We start from the raw sequence: 20,424 nt of genomic DNA, 5'->3' as shown, positions 1-20,424 counted from the left end.
GGCAGCAAAAATTACCTCAATTAACTTAACAAGAAGCCTGTCCTCCTCTGCCAGCCTGCCCAGGAGCCCTGGCACACACCTTTCCCCTTTCATGCCAGAATCCCATGCCTTCCTCACCAAGCTATCCCCAGCTCCACCTGCTGTCCTGTCTGAGACAGAGGCCCATGCATCCTGCCTTCTCCCTGTGAGCACCCCCCACCCCCCGCATTCCAGAAGGAGCAGGGTCAGGAGTGTGTGTCTCAGACAATCTCAGTGCAGCTCAACGCTGAGCAGGAAGGCCAGAGAGAAAAGGCAGGACCTGGTTCTTCCCTGAATAAATGCCCTGTCTAAATACCATGGAAAAATAAGAAAGCTTTTCTACAAACCCCAAAATATAAGATTGCAAGGGAAACTTGATACATATTCTCATCCATTTATCCAAGTTTTTGTAGTTTTAAGAATCTACTCTGTGCTGAATGTTCCTGAATGACTTTGATGCATGGATGGGTTGTTTTAGTGTTAATACCCTTCTTGGTCCTGGCTTTGCAGCAGTGAACAGAGCAGAAGTCCCTGCCTGCATGTGGTTGACATTCTAATGGGGGGAGGCAGGCAACAAGATAGATGGGGGGAAGCACAGTGAGCTAGATGGCAGTAACACCAAGGAGAAGGACAAAGCTGGATAAAGGCATGCCAGAGAGTGCAGCAAGCAGTGCCAACTGAGAAAGACCAGGGGATCTGGGCTGCAGACAAAGTTCCTGTCACTTGAGGAAAGACCATACAGGGATTGAAGCAGGAGAATAAGGTGGGATTTGATAGACAAGTTTGATAGACAAGTTTGTGAGGGGCCTTGTGCTCCTTTCTCAGGTGCGCTAATTTGGTATATTTTCCCCTTTTGATCTTACAAGTGCCTCTCTCTCTCTATCCCTGTGATCATCTTGGGACAGAGGCTGAAAAGCTGGCTCCCAGAAATACCTGCAACCTGGTCTTTGAGGGCCACAGCTTAGTGGACTTTTCCTGAGCAACTTCTGTGATTGGTGTCCTACTCCTCATGGGACTGGTCCCTGGTGACTAAGAACCACACACCATGGGGCCTCCCTAGTGGCCTAGGGATTAGGTCTCAGTGCTATCACCGCTATGGCCTCAGTTTGATTCCTGGCCAGGGAGCTGCCCACATGGCGCAGCAGACCTCTCCTGTCTCAACCACTGCTCCCCTCAGCAGTGTATTTCAGTGAGTCTGCCTGTTCTGTTCCCTACTCTGTCTCTGGTGAATCCTCTCACCAACTCCCCCCACTACCCCCATACCCATACACACCTATGGCCCCTGACATCAGGGAGAGGGCTAGAAGAAATAGGGACATTTTTAAAGAAAAGGAATGCAAGATGCTAAGAAAAAAAGTATAATCCAGTGTAAGCTGACAGCCAAGACTTTGTCCTAAGGACACAGGAAAGGCTTTGAAGGGCTCAAAAACTGGAGAGATGTCATCAGATTTTTTTTTTTTTTTTTTTTGGTTAAAGATTTATTTATTTATTTATACAAGCACTGGGCACAGTCAGAAGCGTGGGAGGGTGAGGATTCACCAGAGCCAGAGCGGGGAACAGAACAGGCAGACTGACGAAATACACTGCTGAGGGGAGCAGCGGGTGGCAGGAGAGGTCTGCGCGCCATGTGGGACCCTCCTCTGGTGGCTGGGGAGCAGCCGGGAATTGAACCGGCACTGCAGAGGCTGCGGGCAGCTTCGTAACCCAGCGCTCAACCGCTGCGCCACCAAGGAGGCCCCATCAGATGTGTTTTAAACAGCCCCTGGGGCCTGGGAGGCATGGGATGCAAGAGCTGTCACTGAATTCCATGGAACACAGTAGTGCTGGCTTAGGGTGAGGAAATGACCTTGGAAATGAGTGAGTGAAGTCATTGAGAACAGAGGGATACAAGGAAGAATTCATGGGGCTTGGTGATTGGGTGCAGAGGGGAAGCAAGCACCTGTGGCCAGTGAGCAGAGATCTGCAAACACCGTGATGCTGTTTACCAAGATGGGTAACCAGAAGGTTCCAGGGAGTGAGGAGGAGGTGAGGGTCATGAATTCAGTATTGGGGATCTTGAGTTGGCGATGACTGTGGGTTCATCCAAGTAGGAAGTGAGAGCTATCTTGACAAATGTAGCTCTCTCAGTCTGAAGTCCGTGAAAGAGCTCAGGCCTGGAGCTAGAAATCAGGAACAATAATAAGTGGGTGGTACCAAGCCCCCTGCCGTGGCTCAGATCACCCCAGGAGAGATCTGTTCGCCTGCGTGGTGCTTTTCCCCATCTGTGGGATCTCACCCAGCCTCCTTTGAATCCCATGTATTATGCTGCCTTTTGAAAACAAACACACACACAAACAAACAAACGCTTCAATTCCTGATGACTCAAGTGGCATGTGTCTGGCCCTGATTGTGCAGACAGTTTTGCAGGAAGTTGCCAACACAATGAACCATCTGAGGACTCTAATGAAGCAATTATAGTATGTGGAGTGAACGATCAATCAGCTGTAAACGCAGTGGTGAGAATTTTACAGAGATGGAGGGCAGATAACAGCTCTGTGTGGTTATAGCAGAGGAACCTGATCTTGGAGATGGAATATTCAGAATCTGGGAAGCTCTCCACTCCTATCCCAGCATCACCAAGGGAAAAAGTTCCTGTAAGAGGACTTTCACCACCCACTTATTAGTGCTGTTCTCAGCAGTGTGGTCCTGGATCATGAAGAAAACTGTTCACATTTGAAGAAATTATGGTTAATAAAGACCTTTCACCTCCAGAGGGATCGCTACAGGTAATGTATTTCAAGCCCTTCTCATTTGATTCTCGAATGTAAAACAGATTGGCTAAGGGAGATGTCCAGTCGAAGGCAGTGGTTACAATATTGTTATATTCATTGCTCTATGGCAGTTCTGAACACATACTACCTTGAGTTCTCACAATAAGTCTACAGAATAGGTATTGTTAGGCTTACGTGATAATGAAGAGGCAGAGACTTGAAGTTTAAATAATCTGTCCTGTGTCTCAGAGCCCGGATGTGGCAGCATTGGGTGAACCCAGCCTGCCTGATTCTAGAATGCTTCCTTTTCCCCATGCCTGCCACCTTCCAGTCTCTGTCTGAACATTTGGGTGAAATCCCCATCTGTGCAGCCCATTCTCTTGACGGCCGGTGCTACGAAATTCCTAATGACATCTCTACCATCGGCTAGGCCAACCTCCCAAAGCACTTGAGGTTACTTCAGCCTCATCCCATGTGACACGGGGCAGCTGCAGCCACTGTCTTCCCAACAGGCATTCCCTCTGTCCCTGATTTCCTTGCCAGGCTCACCTCCCACTGTAGAAACTGAGAGGGCCGGGAACTCACTGCCCCAGAAGCGAACCCTGAGAAGGTGGTTCTGGAGCTAGGGAACTAGAGAGGCAGAGAGGTAAGTGTGGCCAAAAGGAAGTGTCTGGATTCTTCTCCTAACTTCCCTAACTGCAGGCCAATTATTTACATGTTCTGGGACCTCGGTTTCTTCATCTCTAAATGCAAATGACCATACTCATCACAGGGCTGTTCTGAAAACAGAATCGGATTAAGTTTATAAGCTCCCAGCAAAGCGTTGGACATGGAGAAGTCACGGAATAAGGGGGTGTTATTTTTATTACCATTACTGAATACCATGACTGTGATTCTTGAGTATTATTTTTACCTTATGAGATGAAGGCACAAGGTTCATGGGTATGAACTTCCTAATGTTCATGAATGTATAGAATGCTCTTCCCATCCACCCCCCCCCCAAACAAAAACCCAAGTGATATTTGCATATGCATATTCATTATTCATTGCCTGGGCAAAATATTATCCCCACCTCAGCTGCCAGCATTTGTCTCAGAAAAGGAACTCCCTTAATTTAGGAAGAATTAGTTGCATGAATTGTTTAGTCTTTCTCTCAAGAAGCTTACAGTCACTGAAAGCCAAGGATATTGGGTTAGACTTTAAAAAAAAAATCATATTTCCAGAGTCAGTGTGTTCGGTATCAGTTATGAAGTTTTAGAGTATCTGTTTTAATGAAGGGATAAAGTTGGGAGATGTTTGAAATATGAAGAGCTGGGTATTTTTAAAGCAGTGATTTTCAACTTTGTGGTGTTTAGACTCATTGTGACTGTGATAAACATGCAATTGTATCAAACATCAACACTCCCAAAACATGCCTTGCTCTTTCATGGCCTTGGTAGTGCCATGACCTCTCTCTGGAGCTCCCAATCCTTCTTTAGTAAGAAACTGAAACCCTGTTGCAGTTTTATCTGAAGGACTTTATGCAAGATTCCCCTATTAGTCAGGGTTCATTGATTTGTATATGTCAGGAACCAAAGGCAAACCAAGACAAAGGAGGATTTACTGACCAAAATAAAGAAAAACTTGGTGGGTGGATGGGTAGATGGATGGATGGACCAGACCCTGCTGTTGCCTCTGCCAGGGCCTGTCATGTCTGCTCCCCTCAGCAGGGCCCACCCTACTGCTTACCAGGACGTACTGGGCCTGGTTGCTTCTCGGACCCTCCCCTGGGGTTGCTGGAATCTGTGGGGTCCTCCTGTAGCAGGCCTCCTTCTGGGTCCCCCTAGATGCTCATCGAGGCCTGCAAGGGGGCTACCACCAGTGGTGCTGCTTCCATGCCCTGTCGGAGGGCTCACTGAGGTCTGCTGAGGGCTACTGGCTGGGGGGCTGTTTTCAGGACCTATCCTGTAGCTCACCAGGTCTGTGCAGAGGGCTGAGGAAGCCTGGTCTGGCGGGTCTGCTTCCATATTTTGCTAGTTCTGGCTATCGCTCTCTTAGCAGAAGCAAAGTATGTGCACCACGTGACTTCCTCCTGGGCGCTGGAGAACACACAACCAGAATGAGAGCTTTTCCTCCTCCCCCTTCTCCCTTTCCTCCTCTTTCTTCCTGCCTTATCCCCAGTCTTTCTCCAAAATTCCTTGCATACACATTGTGATTCTCCTTCGTGTTCCCAGGACCTAACATGTGCCTTGTCCTCTTCATGGGGACTCCTTAATGGTGGTGTGAATGACGATTAAAAAGGATGTTAAAAACAAGAGAGGGTCAGAAAGAAGTAAATTTCACTTCTGCCACTGGGAGATCAAACATCAAATCATGTGGAGTGTATTGACGTAAAACTTTCCAGGAGAGGCCAAAAAAGGTTTAAGTCACATTCTCCCCTGAATTCCCTTTAACAAACGCAACCAAACACCTGGGAATAAGAGACCTGCCACGGCAGCATCCATTTAATTTCAAGATGGAAACCCTAGATAGAATCCCTCGTCTGCAATTATCCAGGTGGAGCACAGACAAGTTAATATCAACAGCTCATCATGATGCCTACACTGTCCCCAGAACCCAGAGAAAGGGATTCTTCCTTTAATCCTCTGTGGCAGGACAGATGGCACTTACAACCCAACCTAACACCTGGGAAATGTTTTTCACGCTACCAATTAAGATGCGTTTCCTCCACTGTGTCCATCACTTGCACCTGTAGGGCAACGTGCAGCCTCGCCAGGAGCATATTCCATCTGATAGGTCCCTTGTCCATTGGGGCGTTTTGCTACGGATCCAAAAAGTGTTGTAAAGAAAGAAAATGAAAGTTGCATCTGAGCTTGAAATTTCCTGGTGCACTGATGGAAGTCCTAGCAATTTTTTTTTCACTGTCTCATGCAATTGACAATTGTTATGAACCTACTATGTGCAAGTAGACACCAGAGAGAAAAGAAAAGGTCAATCCCTCTATCACTAAGAACTCATGGCCCAGTGGGAGAGATTAGAAAACAACTAATTAAAATTCATTGTGAAAATGCTCTAAGTAGAAACAGGCAGAGGTGCCGGAGGAACAGAGAGAAGGTACGGGTCAACAACTGACAAAGGGCCAAAATAGAGCCTCGTGTATTTGTTCATATTTATGTAAAAACAGTAGCTCACATTTTTATAAAGCAATGTGGTTTTCAAAGCCTTTTCACACATTCATCTCACCGTATTCCCAGCACTGCCTTTACATGCCACCTTTACCTAGAAATGATTCTTCCTCCCTATTTATAGTTTAAGGAATTATGGTTCTGATGGGCTAAGATATTTGCTCAAAAATAACAGATAAATGGAAGAACAGTTCAAAATGAGGCTTCATTGATTTCAGAGTTTATATTGAACTTTGTCTGAATTGAACAGGGTTCTGAGGTACAGGCAAAAGTTCATTAAGCAACAAAACAAAAACCCCTCTGCACCAGGCTTGGAGGGTCTGTCGCCAGGAATAGCATCACCCCTAGCCCAGGCCCAGCACTAGCTGGCACAGGTGCCAGGGCATCCTCTCTGAGCACTAGATCCCATCGTCTGCATACCTGACATCTCCACTCTCCCCCCTCATGTCTCAGATTGCTGATCTGGTTGCTTTGAGAAACCCAGTGGAGTTGCCATACCCATTGGTGGGCGGATTCTCCATGACCTCTCCTTCTGGGGTCCTTAATTTCTTAGTAGATTCTGAAGTTAGTTCCCTAATGAGCAGAATCTCCACCAAGTCCCCTTCATTCAAGGCAGCAGGGAAAACTGAGAGCCTGCCATTTTTAGTTTTGTGGGAGTTGACCTCATCTTCACCATCATTCCCAAGTCTGAGGTTTAGAAAGGTGGCAACACTTTCTGTTCCCCTCACCATTGCCTGTCAGTAGCACAGATTTTCCTGCTTTAAAATTTATATTTATTCAGCTTGGCTCCATTTCTAACTCCCCGAAGCCCTTCTGAACCCTGCTTGAACCAGCAAAACCACTCCTTGCCACCTCCCACATGATGCAGCAGGACCACGGCTGCATCATCACAATCATTCCAGAAAGAGCTCACTTAATTATTGATCCAACCCATTCATTTAGGTGTGTGGTTAAATCCTCTTCCTTGGAAGACTGGCCAAACCAGCTCTAGAGTTTAATCACTAAGCATCAGTGACCCTCACTTCCGACCACTGAATGGGAAAGAAGGAACCAGGGTCCTTACTAATCTGTGAAATGAGAACTATTTTCCTTCACTGACAGAAGAAGCTGGCCCTGCTGCGAAGGGACAATGTGGGGGAGCAATGCGCTGGGTTTTTTTAGGTCAGTGATTTTCAAAGTGTGGTCTCCTGGATCACAGAAGCACCTGGACACTAGTTAGAAGTGGAAACTCATGGGCCCCAGCCGAGATGCACTGAATCAGAAATCCTGAGCAGCCAACCTATGAGGTGATTCTGAGGCATGTGAGAGCTCGAGAACCCCTGCTCTGGACCCACCCAGGAGCTGCTTCTGACATGACTACCAAGGCTTTTGATTCTTCGTGGTCTAACTGTGTTTTCTTCTGTAGATACGGATGGGAACTGAAAGAATTGCATTTAAAGCAGTAAGCCTATTGTAGATTATTCTTTGAGATAAATCTACTCTAAAAGATCAGCCTCAAAGAAACCTGTAATGGTTAGCCTCTTCAGCAAAGTAATTAATGACTCAACCTTGCACTACTTCATTGCCATTATCTCATTCTGCCCACATTACAGCCCTGGAAGGGAAGTTATTTTCAAGATGAGGAAACAGACTCAGGAAAGTTAATTTACTCGTCCAAGGTCATGTATCTCGCAGTTGCAGAGCTAGTGGCCTCTAAACTACGCCAGGGCTGTGGACTCGATGGGGCTAATGCAGGGGCAGTTGCGCTCCTACCAATCTGTAATGATTAGAACACACACATCTCAACTAATCCTCTCTCTGCTGAGGATGTGTGACCCTTTGACTTGGTGAAAATCTCAAGTGTGGAGCCTCACTTTAAAAATACAATTTTATACAAATCTCCCATTATCTCCATGGCTTTGTAACAGCAGATGCGTGCGCAAGCTAGGCAGTCCATCCTAAGAGAGAAAGGCATAAAGTATGAAAGCAGGATCAGATGGCTTCCAAACCGTGCTCAGTCAGGTTAAGCCACAAATGGAACCATTAACCTTCACGAGTTCTTGGAATATAAGAGGCTATTTTTCTGGTACTCCTAAGACTTCTGTTAACTTTTACCCTAATATTTTTGATCCCACCTAAATTTGTGCCCCCATTCAATTCCATGCCATTGTTGCTCCTCTCTTGACCCAGCCTGGATCCCATGGAAAGCATTTCAACTACATTCAAACCCCTCATCCCACTGCCCCCACCCCCACCCCCAACACATGCGCTCCTCCGCTACCTAGGATAAATTCACTGTTAATTTCATCACTTCGGCTCCTGAACTATTCATTGCTTCCAAATCGAAGGGCTCAGCCACACTCTGGATTAGATTCATTTTAAATCCATGCCTTCACCTGCAACAGGGCCCTCCATCTTCCCTGTCATGTCTCCCACATGCCTGCCTTCTCCTTCCCTTGCTTCCCACTGCTGTTTTACAAAACTTTGTTCCTTTCCTCTACCCTCTACCATCTCTAAACCCCATCATAGGGCCTCCCCGGTGGCGCAGCGGTTGAGCGCTGGGTTGCGAAGCTGCCCGCGGCCTCTGCGGCGCCGGTTCGATCCCCGGTTGCTCCCCGGCCACCGGAGGAGGGTCCCACATGGCGCGCAGACCTCTCCTGCCGCCCGCTGCTCCCCTCAGCAGTGTACTTCGGTCCATCTGCCTGCTCTGCTCCCCGCTCTGGCTCTGGTGAATTCTCTCACCCTCCCGTGCTTCTGACTGTACCCAGTGCTTGTATAAACAAAAACAAACAAACAAACAAATAAATAATAAATAAATAAAACATGCCTCTATAAAAAAAATTAAAAAAAAAGTAAAAAAAAATAAATAAACCCCACCATAAACAACAACAGAGGATCCTCCATCCTGGTCACAGAAAACAGGGGCCACTAAACAGGAATTTCCTCAACACCCTTCTGCTTCCTAACCGATCTGTGTCTTTACCTGTTGAGTACCCAAGGTAGCACCCCAAAATACATGTTAAAGTCCTGAGCCCTAGTGTCATTTTATTTGGAGTTAGAATGTAGAAGGAGGTGATTAAGGTCAATTGAGATCATAAGAGTGGGGCACTGATCCAATAGGGTTAATGTCCTTGTAAGAGACAGCAGAGAGCTTACTTGCTTTGCCCACAAGCACCACGGGAAGGCCATGTGAAGACATAATGAGAAGTCAGTCATCTGCAAGCCAGGAAATGTCCTCAGAAATTAGATTGACTAGGAGCATTAATTTAGACTTTTAACCTCCAGAATTGTGAGGAAATAAGTTTCAGTTTTTTAAGTCACTCAAGTCCATGATGTTTTGTTATGGTAGCTCAAGCAGACTAAGACCTCCATGCTTTCTTCTTATCACAAAGAGAGAAATTGGGGCTTCCCTGGTGGTGCAAAGGGTTAAGGCAACCTATGAAGCTGTCCACAGCCTCTGCAGCATGAGTTCGATCCCTCAGCCGGCCAGGAAGCAACCCACATGGGGCAGCAGACCTCTCTTGTCTCTCCTGCTGCTCACCTCAGCGGTGTGCTTTGGTCAGTCTGCCTGTTCTGTTCCCCACTCTGTCTCTGGTGAATTCTCTCCCTCACCCACCTCCCCACACTTCTGGCACATGCCCCAGTTCTTGTGTGCATAAATAAACAAATCTTTAAAAAAAAAGAAATTGCCTTTCTGCTGAAGTTAGTGCTTCTACCTCAACATGTTCCCTCTCTTGCCCCATTCAAGATTCCGACTTCTCCCTGTTATTTCTTTCTGTGTCAAATTTCCTCCACCTTTATCTTTAACTTCTTCTCCCTATATTTTCCTTCCTCTAAAATGATAAACATGTTAAGTTTCCCATTTAAAATTGTTTCTCCTTCACTGCCTTTTAAAGATTCACCCGAGATGACAGATTCTATGTCCTTTTGTCTTTTCGCTCCTCAATGTGGAACTTTCTGGTTCTTTCCTTAATTCTTCTACATAACTACAGATTTCATATAGGCAAATTCATTGGCCTCTCCAGGATATTCTTAACTTACTTCTTTACTACATTTGACATTCTTGAACTTCTCTGAAAACCTATTTCTTTGAGGGACCTCCCCTGGTGGTGCAGCGGTTGAGCGCTGGGCTGCAAAGCTACCCGCAGCCTCTGCAGTGCTGGTTCGATTCCTGATACCCAGCCACCGGTGAGGGTCCCGCATGGCGCGCAGACCTCCCCTGCCGCCCGCTGTTCCCCTCAGCAGTGTACTTTGGTCCATCTGTGTGTTCTGTTCCCTGCTCTGGCTCTGGTGAATTCTCTCACCCTCCTGCACTTCTGACTGTACCCCAGCTCTTGTACGCATAAATAAATAAATCTTTAAAAAAAAAACAAAACCTATTTCTTTGATTTTCCTATTACCAATTTTCCCATGCCCTACTCTTGACTCATGTCTGCCTTTAAATTGTAGGGGTTTGCCATGGTGCCATGCTTAATTACTTCTGCTTCCTTTTTTTTACAGAAGTTGACAGCATGCACATGATGATACTGAGGAATCCTATCAGAGAACAGAGAGGCTAATTGTTTCTCAGGGACCCCCTAAACTGTCCCTCATCGTCTTGATATAGCTATGTTGGTTTGACATGTTTTTCAGCATTCTACGCTTAAAAACCTGGTTTTTATCAACGCCTACAAGTAAATTTATCACAAAGTATAAGAAATAAATTTCACAGACTTATGAGTGTATGAAGCCAGGCACGAAAGTATATATATTGTCCAATTCCACTTATATGTAGTTCAAGAACAGCCAAACCTACTCTATGGAGAAACGTGTCCTCACTGTATTTGCTATAGGAGTGGTGGGATAGGAAATAGGACTGTAAGATTTATGTATTCGATGTATATTATTTATACCTTTAAAATACATTATTCATTATATATTTACACAATTTTTTAAAATACTGCAAGAAAAGAGTTTGCAGCAGTCTTTACTAGTGCCTTCTTTCCTTTTAGTCAGAACTGCAAGGCAGGGCAGGGGTGGAGCTGCAGGGGATGGTTTAGAGAGTGGCTGGAATCTGGATTGGCTATAGTAGAGGGTAGGACTGGAGATATTAATTTGAGGCTCACACAGAGGGAGTAAGATGAATTGGATGGCATTAATTAAGATGTCCAATAATTCACCTCCAAATCGGGAGGGCTTGCCCTGAAGACTTGAAGTCTGTAAGCTACTCCTCCTTCCAGTTAACTAGAGGCTTAAAACAGAAAATGTTATACCATTTTTGATAATACTTCAAAATAGACAAGATTTTATGGGAGGTCACTCTTGGGGCTGTAATTTTTCGGTGGATCGATGGGGGCCAAGATCAGCTGAGATGCTGGGATTCCTGGGCCTCCTCTTTTTCCATATAATCTCACAACCTCCCTCTTTTCTCTCTCTTCCTTCTATGCAGTCTCCCCAGCAGTGTTGCCAGACCCCTAAGATGGGGCTCAGTGTCCTCACAGCACAAAAGTGGAAGCTGGTAGATCTTACAGCTTATCCCCAGAACAGACACCCGTCACTTCCTTGGCAGCCTGTGGGTTAAAGCTTGTCACAGGACCAGCCCAGACTCCAGGAAGGGGCCTAAACAGTGGCTCACTGAGGCCCATTTCTGTAACAGAATACTAGTACCATTTTTTTATCTATTGACCTGTGCACCAGGGAAGGACCTTCCTGTAAGATGGCCCATTCCACTTCTAAGACTTTCTCGTAATTTTGCTTCTCATTACTGACATCACTTTTTGAACAATTCATGTATTGAGATGGAAAACAGTGAAATTCCTTTGATGCTACGCTGTCTTTCATGAATCTTTGTATTTTTTTTTCACTAGATAATTTCTAAGTTCATGGTAGAACATTTTGTAGGTTAAGCACTGACAGATTTTAGACGCACTCACCCTTGCTAAAGCCTCACCTTCCATGTCTGGGATTCCGAACCAGCAGAGAATTGAGCGCCAACTGTTTTCAACGGTGCTTAGGTTACAGGTATTTGGCCGATGAACTGGGATAAGGTTTAGAGTTAACCCAAGTATTTTCCAAGTTCTGCACACACATTCCTCCACATTTCTCATGGCCTATGGGAACCTGTATCATTTCAGGCAGTGGCTGGGGCAGTCTAAGCTCATTGCCTCAAGGAAGGGAGGCCACAGCCAAACAAAAGAGAACAAAGGCATCAATTCTCAATCTTGAGTTTCAAAAGAGCCTTTTCAAAGTCCTGGCAAAGAAAGCAGGTTGATAGAAAAGGTTTTTTGAGTTTCAAAAGCTTGGCTTTTCTGGTGCCAAAAGCCATATGCTATGTTATATACAATAGATTTAGGGTGATTGTGTGGTGCTATATAAAAAAGATAGACCTATACATATAGAAATACATAAATATAAGGAATGATATAAAAATACAATTTTTTAAAGTGAATGGTCTACTTCCGAGCATCTATACAAGTTACAGGGGCTGCACGGAAGGGGAGGGCATCTTAGGGGAAGCAAAAGAGCTGCAATAAGTATTCTCGAGACAGGACCCTGAATGTGACTCTGCTTCACAAATGTTACTGGCTGGGTTCTGTGCAAGTAGACTCTGAGAGAAGCTCTGTGTGCAGAACGATGGTTAGAAATGAACACCTAAGAAAGGAAGAGAAAGAAAGAAGTGGGCAGAGGGAGAAGTTGAACTGAGATGCAAGCCTGAGAAAACCTTAGAGAGCAGGGAATTCTGGAGCAAATCTTTCCCACCACATTTGTTCTATGTTGGGTGGAAAGACTGGGCCTTTATACCTCCATCTTCTTCAGTCATCAGACAGATGTTACTCTGGGAAGGGCATGATCTGAGGAGAGGTGGCTTTCTGCATCTGGGAGGAACTGACAGCTGGAGACCATCTGCCTGTGCTCTCAGCCCTGCAGCTGTGCAGCAAGTACTTCCATAAAAAGGGGGTCTGGCCAGCAGCAATCTTCAACAGTGCCATACTAATCCTCTGCTCTCTGAGCTTAATCCCAGGCCAGGAGATGTTAGAACATTTGGGCAGGTTTAGAAAACCAGCAAAAAGGGCCTGTGTAGAACTTCCCAAGTGTGAGCCCAAGAAGCTGAATGGTGGACTGGAGCTGGAGATGAAATGGTAGGGTTCAATGAGAGCTTAAAAGAGCTCTGGAAGTCTTGCCAGACCCCAGACTGCCATGGGAGAGTGTCTGTAAGTTTCCTGGGACCCCAGGAAGTGCATTAATGGTTGACAGATAGACTGTTTGGACCAATTAATACCTGGAGTTAACGGTAGCACAGATCACATCTCAGCTGATAAAATCCAAGTTTTTGGATTAACCAAAACCCACAAAAATTGAAGTAGATTCAGCAAGGACAGATGACAGCTCTAAAGTAGATCCCTCCCTCCTTTTTCTGTCTGGGGCTAGGATTCCATAAAGCAACCCCCTAAACCCATAGCTTCAACAAGCAGGTAAATCCCAGGTCAAGACCCAAAGAAAAGGGTAGAAAACATCCTAACTGAGTTTAACTTGAGGTGAGAAAGGAAAATCCTTAAGTGTTGAGTTTATCTAGAATTAAATAGATTGTGTTTTCTGCCATCAGCAACATGAGGGTTCCAGATAGATACTTAGTTCAATTATGAGAAAAAATATTTTATGAGTTATGTTTTTATTCACTCTGCCCTAAGTTGAAAATTCATACTGCTATATTATGAAGTGATCAAAGAAGTAATCACTTCAGTCATAGTACAGATAGAAATGTAAACCATTCAGAAGATCCAGGCTTGCTCTGGGCCATGAGCATAGTGCAACAGTGGGCGCTATCTTCAAATCCAGACCCTCAGACCCTGCTGGGTGCAATTGATACTGGGAAATGATTTCCACAAATCTGTGTATATATATATACACACACACACACACACACACACACACATGCACACACAAACACACACACACATCTATCATCAAGGCCTTAAATTATTAATGTTTTTGTAATCCCACTTTTAGTTATCAGGCTTAAGAAAATAGCCAGATAGCATTCTAATTGCCATACAAAGGCTAGAAAAAGACATAGGTTAGGGGATTGATCTTAGAACTTGCTGAGTTAATAGATTGGCTTCTTGCGAGGCAGCAGTAGAGATGGAAGAACTGCGGGAGGCTGGGAAGATTTCTGGAGGTAAAAAGCTGGAATGTAAAAAGATGGACTAAATGCATGTGACATTTTAGTGTATAACTTCTAGTTTTTTGGTGAATAGCAGTGGTATTGACTAATACGAGGAAGATTTAAGAAGGTAACAGTTTTGCTGCGAAAGGCTAAAAAAAAAAAAAAATCAAGAGTTTTTTTGTGGTCCTATTGAATATTTCAAAATCCACAAGGCTCTGTCTCTGACATCTAGTCTGGAGTTTGGTGAAGAGGAGAGGGTTGGAGATATTAATTTGAGAATTATGAACATAAAGTCAGCCTTTAAAGCCACAGGACTGAATGAGATCATTTACTGAGTTACAGAATAGAGTGAATCAAATGGATGACAGATCCAAGTGTTTGATAAGATTATTATAGATTTCTTTTCTTTTTATTGTCTTCTATATTTTACAAGGTGCTCACAAGGAAAATATATTACTTTTATAATCGGAAAACAAGCAAAGTTCATCATAAATCTGCTGCCGTCCCTCAAACATCTTCACCCCTTCCCTGCTCCTTTCTCAGAAAAAGTGTTTCACCTATGTAGGGCCTGAAAAATATTAAGGTGCTTATTTAATTGGGAGTCTGAGAGACAGTGTTTGCATGAAAATCAACATCCCACCTCTCCTGCAGCGCAAATGAGCCACTCAGGCGCTCACTGAACTCACATCTTGCTGCTGATTGAAACTGTGCCTAATTATGTGTTGCTCCTCCAGCTCTGGAGTAGGTAATAGCAATGTTTATTTGCCAAGGTTGACAGTGATGACTAAGTCATTTTCCTCTTCATGTTTTTTTTTCCTTTTCTAAGTGAAGAAGCGAGTAACTCTGCCTGTCATGCCGCTAACTCGAGGAGTCGACAGGGTTGTCTCTGGTTAGTGAGAACTGGGGCGCAAATCAGACATCTCAGGAGGTTCCTGCTGTAAGTTATTTGGAATAACTTTCAGGCAACGGTAAAAGGGATTCTTGCTGAATGTTTATTCATTTAACTAATATTTACTAGGTCTCCTCAGTGACCCTGGCCCTGTTCTGAGCAGAGACAGAAATAAATACAATGGGGTGTAGGTTCTCAAGGGAGGTAAAGGCCAGTGATGACCTGAGTTCCAGTTGTTAAGGGCTGTGATGAGGGCAGTGTGGGGCAATATGGAAGCATATAACCCGGGGAGTATGGTTCAGGGGCAAGGCCCTGTGGAGAGGATTATAATAGTTAACTTTTATCAAAGTGCTAGGCACAGCTTTTCACAATCTGCATGGATTAACTCATCTATTCCTTCCAAACACTTGCAGGCTAGGTACCATTAGTACCCTTACTTTACGGGATTTAAAAAAAAAAAAAATGTATAACTGAGTGGTTAAACCTGAGCTGAATATTTAGGGACAGAGAAGAGTTAGCGAGGTTGGGGCTGGAGGGAAAATGTTCCAAGGAATTGGAGCAACAGGAGAGAATTATTCCACAGACTGTGAGGAACATCTGGGGGAGGGGAACTTGGGGTCATCTTTGTGACTGAAGTCACGGAAAATGGAGCTAGAGATTTTGAGAGGTTTTAAGAAAGGAAGCGACAGAATCAGATTTAGCCCCATTCTGGCTGCCTGGGGTCGCCTGGTGAAAACCAGAGGGGAAGTGGTTGCAGTGGTCGTGATAAGTAAACGAAAGCTAAGCTACCGCACCTGGAGTGAGGCTCATGGATTCAGGGGGCCCTGCTGGGGACAACTGGTCCTCGGCACTATTGAAGGTGAAGCATTAGCTGAGTGAGGATTTGGGGCATTGCCCTGGCTTCTCCCCGGGCAACTGGGAAAGTGGTGGTGTTTCCCTGAGACTGGGGGCCCCGGGGAGAAACAGGCCTTGTGTGAACAGATGGTGCACGGATTTGTTCTTTGAGGCACCTTCAGCCTGGATCTCTGGGGAGCAGGAGAAAAACACCCAAACAAACCATCAGAAAGACAATGAATCTGTGGACTTGGATGTGAGAACGAACAAACCAATAGAACTCCTTATAGTGTGCCTCTTACCTACAATCTGAATTTTTAGCATTTTCCTGAAAACTTAAGTGGAGGGAGACCTTGAAATATTCTTATAAGCTTGGGATAATAGAAAATTAGTAGCACTTGTTATTAGTGTTTTAATATGTGTTAAATGTCACTGCCATTTTACATCTTTTTTGATTATTTGAGGAAAAATTTTAAATGCATTGATGAGACCTTGATAGCTTTGCTGCTGTTGCTGGCCCCTTCTAACTTCCCCCCACCCCGAATTTCTATAAGGTCTAAATTCTCCCAAACTCAAGTTCTCCCACTCCTGCAGTTTTCAGAAGCCCACTCTTTGAGTTAGGGGAGGCAATGCCTCATTTATGAACACTCTTGCAGACAGTGAAAGGGAAATGACTCAGAGGGTTAGTGATTTTCCCCCAGTCCCATCCCCAGTCGATAGCAGAGATTGGGTTTTAAGAGAAACCCATAAGACCCCCAAAACCTAGCATCGGCTCTCCCCACTTCCCTGAGAAGCAGGTTGGGTAGATTATAAGGTACAGGCTTAAGAAGAAAGGTTGTAATTCTTTAACTGTCTCCAAGGAGAGACTGATTCTTGGAAACTAATGAGTGCTGTAGAGGTTGAGTCCTAAACAAGACAAGAGCAACAGGTTATCTAAGCATCTGTTAGAGTCAAGGAAATGGCCTAGATGGAGGTATAGAGACAACTTGCAAGATTTTCGACATGCTTTCACCTGGCTAGAGAAGTTTACTGTTATCCTTTCTGAGCAAGAGGACTCGCAACAGTTGAGACACCCAATTAGAAATGACCCCATGGTGCCTAGATCAGTTTCCTGAAGCAGAGGACAGTCCAGTGCTGAGAAAACCACCTCTAGAACCTCAAGAGTGGATCTAGTACTTTGTTGGGGCACTTTCCTGTTGGAACAACTCCTAGAAACACAGACCATGCTCTCGGTTTCATCACGTCATTTACCAGCACCTACACAGATGCTGGTTGCCCAGCCATCATTTAATTCCCCTTCTCCTTCCCAGTTAAACTCAAATTTTCCCCATCTCATTCCTCTCATTCCCCTCATTCCATCTCATTTCCCCAGATGGAAATCACATTAAATCAAGACCAGCAGATGGTGATGATCCAAGGCTGTTTGTGTGCGTCAACCTAAGCGGACGCAGATTACAAGGAAGGTTCTATTGACCGTCCCCTGGAGAAGTGGCTTCTCTCTTCCCTTCTAATAAAGTCTGTAGCACTGAGGTGAGGGCCGCACTGTGACCGGGAGGTGAGCCAGTTTTGGGATGAAGCTTCCATTGCTGGTGGCAAAGCAAAGGCTCTGGACGAAACCCTTGACGGTATCACTGAGCCGCTGGTCCTTGTGCCTGCTTCCCACCCTACATCTGGACCTCTGGAGTTATACCAGTCACCTGCACATAACACAAAGCACACTAGCTGAATCCCTCTCCCCTGCTGCAGGTAGGGGGCAGGAACTGGGGTTAAAATGGTCACTGAGACAGTCTTCACTCACGATGGAGGAGAAACGCTCCCAAATGAGCAAAAACACTCAGTTCTGAGCATGCTCTTGCGATTTTGATGGCTACGGAAGCTCCCGAGAGGGCACTCTCAGCTAACCTTGGCAACTAGAAAGTAGTTGGGGGCGGGGGGCAGGGAGGGTTGTAGCAAGTCAACCCAGGCCTGAAGGATGAGAAGACATTTATTGGAGGAAGATATACTTTCAGCTGACAGACAGGCTCAGATTTAAATTTCAAAAAGTTCCCTCCCATAGGCTATAGAATTGAAAATATTTGACCCTCAAATACTCATGTGTAAGGAAATGGGCTAAGTCAGGCTATTTTCCCCCGCCTCCCACCGCCAGCCTCTATGGATGCCACCCCCTGCAGCCTTGTTTTCTTCCTAGGTTTCGTTGCCCACTTGTTTTAACATGTTATTGCAAAAAGCATTTGGAAACTTGAGCACGGGGCGCCCGTACCTCTAAGTAGGGACACCCCGGCCAAGAGGGAGACTGAGAGATCGGAAGGAGAGAGGGGAGAGAAATCAGAGAGAGACTGCAGAGATGCCCAGCGCTGGGAGGCTTGGTTGCTGCCCCTCTGCCCCGCCCCCAACACCCCCCTACCTGCCACTCTGCTTGGATCTGGTCCCCTGCTTCAGCATTAAAGGCCCGTCAAGTCTACCGAGGGATCCAAGATTCTCTTTTCCACTTGCTGGAATCAACCACGAACCTGCCTGCCCTGACACTATTGCCCCGACATCACATATATCGGGCTCCTGCAGTAAACAACCCAGCCCCCCACAAATCTCTTGGCTCTTTCTCTAGCTCTCTCTGCTGCTGGCTCCTGTTCTCCCTATAGAGTGGTGCTCTCGCCTGCTGCCGGCGCTACGTTTATCCCATCACCTCTAGGCACAGGTGCCCCCACCTACACACACACACACACACACACACACACACACACACACACACACACACACACACACACACACACACGCACACACACGCATACCTGTAGGGTAAAGAAAATGTCAGGCTTTTCTGCCCTTCCGCCATCAGGATAGATGATGGATCCTTGCAGTCCTGAATGCATGCCTGATGGCGGGCACCTGGAGTAGGGTGTGGGCATTGGTAGATGGGATTCACCTGGGCTGAGACTGGGCTTTTAAGGGCGGCGTCATGGGGACGCCAGGAGCAGTAGAAGCAGCAGCAGAAGCCGAAAGAGAAGCCCGAAGCAGAAGCAGAGAACGCCAGAGAGCCCAGATAGAGTGAAGATTTGCTGGGGGCTGGGAGGACTGCCAGCCTTCCAGCCCCCCAGCACCACTGACTGCCACATACCCACTGAACCCCAATAAAAGACCTGCAAAAAACCACTGAGGACTCTGACTCCTCCTTTACCCGGTCTGTATGGGATCAGAAAACATGCACTGTGTCCTGGTCCTGCCCCTTACAATACCCTTTTTTTTTTTTTTTGTGGGCCCCTCGCCCGGCAGCCGGGAACGAACCAGCGCTGCAGAGGCTGCGGGCAGCCTCGCAGCCCAGAGCTCAACCGCTGCGCCACCAGGGGAGGCCCCGCGCACGCCCATGTTCTCTGCGCCCGGGTGTCCACAATCACGGGAGGCTGTAAGACCACAGGTGCTAGCTATAGAGGCTAATGGAGGCAGCGCGTAAAAAAGTCTGATTTTTAACTCATATACTATAGTCTCTGAAAACTTAGAGCCCGGCAGCTGAGGGTGTCTTTGGTCAATGAATCCTGGGGAGACAGAAGGCCTTATTCTAGCACATACATGATGTGAATGAGGAGTAAATCAGATAATATATGTAAAGTGTTTTGGATAGCACCTCTCCCAGGGTCTGTGCTCACATGGTATTAACCGCCATCCTCAAGGTATTGTGGTTATTTTGAAGTCTTTAGTGATTGGGAACCTTTGTTTCAAGGGATCTCAAAGAGAGATGGAGAAATTGTTACAGGGCAGGGAGAGAGGCACCGCAGCATCACCCTGTTACAAAACCAGTTAGGACCTTCCAGCATCTTCTCCAGGTTCATCAGCCAGAGTCCTGCAGTGCTTATGTTTAAACCAGAGCAGTGATTATAGGGTTGTCAGTTGCCAGACTGAATAACTCATTTGGGATCAATCATGGAAACCTGTCACCTCCTCCTGCTGTTTCCAAAAATGTGTGGTCATTTATCATGTGGTTCTGGAGAAGCCTCTTTCTCCTCAGTGGCAAGTCAGAGGGGGTAGCAGCCAGGGTGACCAGAACTTTCAAAGTGCCCTCTGAATACAAGCAGAGGAGCTTCTGGCAGATAATTCTTTTGTTTCTGGAAGATACGAAGAGAACGACACTAAAATACAAGGATTCCTCAAAGAGAGTGGCACCTACTCGAATGTGAGATTGAGCCAGTTGAGCCTCTGGTAAACTTGTGAGAGCCCCCTGGGCCACGCTGCCTCCCAGAAACTGGCACAGATTCCCTCCTGCCCCACCACTTGGTCACTCCGGCCACAGACACTTCACATGAGGGCACCATGTGATGGACCAGCTATGTTCAAAGGTGCAGGAATGCAGTGGGTGGCCCTGCCCTCCTCCCTGCCATCTGTGGCCGAGATTCTGCCTAATGTTATTGATTTTCACATTAGATACTCTATTTTACAAAGAAACCGAGGCAGAGAAAGGCTCCATAGCCTTAGGTTTCAAAGAGAATAAGAAGAGAACTTGGGACTCAGACCCAGCTCTGTTTGACCCCAGAATCCATAGTGGGAACGCAATGTTTTCCATTGTTACACATTTTTTTTCTGAAGAAGTCAAGCCCTGTACATTTTTGTAGGTCCCAGCAAGAAAGAAATCATGTAGATTTAGTGGCTGCATATCAA

At 45.9% G+C, this 20,424-nt stretch overlaps 1 long non-coding RNA gene across 1 annotated transcript in view; it reads right to left on the bottom strand.

Moving 5' to 3' along the window:
* Positions 1-18,399, bottom strand: part of LOC119232712 (uncharacterized) — a 28,218-nt gene extending 9,819 nt beyond the window's left edge. Inside the window, exon 1 of the long non-coding RNA XR_005122181.1 lies at positions 18,182-18,399. This is a non-coding gene — a long non-coding RNA (uncharacterized LOC119232712). The remainder of the gene's footprint in view (positions 1-18,181) is intronic.
* Positions 18,400-20,424: the final 2,025 nt, after the last annotated feature.

Source organism: Talpa occidentalis, unplaced genomic scaffold, assembly GCF_014898055.3.
Source record: "Talpa occidentalis isolate TD23 unplaced genomic scaffold, MPIMG_talOcc4v2.1 talOcc4.7, whole genome shotgun sequence".
Classification (NCBI taxonomy): Eukaryota; Metazoa; Chordata; class Mammalia; order Eulipotyphla; family Talpidae; genus Talpa; species Talpa occidentalis.
Note: the sequence above shows the minus strand (reverse complement) of the source record. Positions and strands in the feature narration are given on the sequence as shown.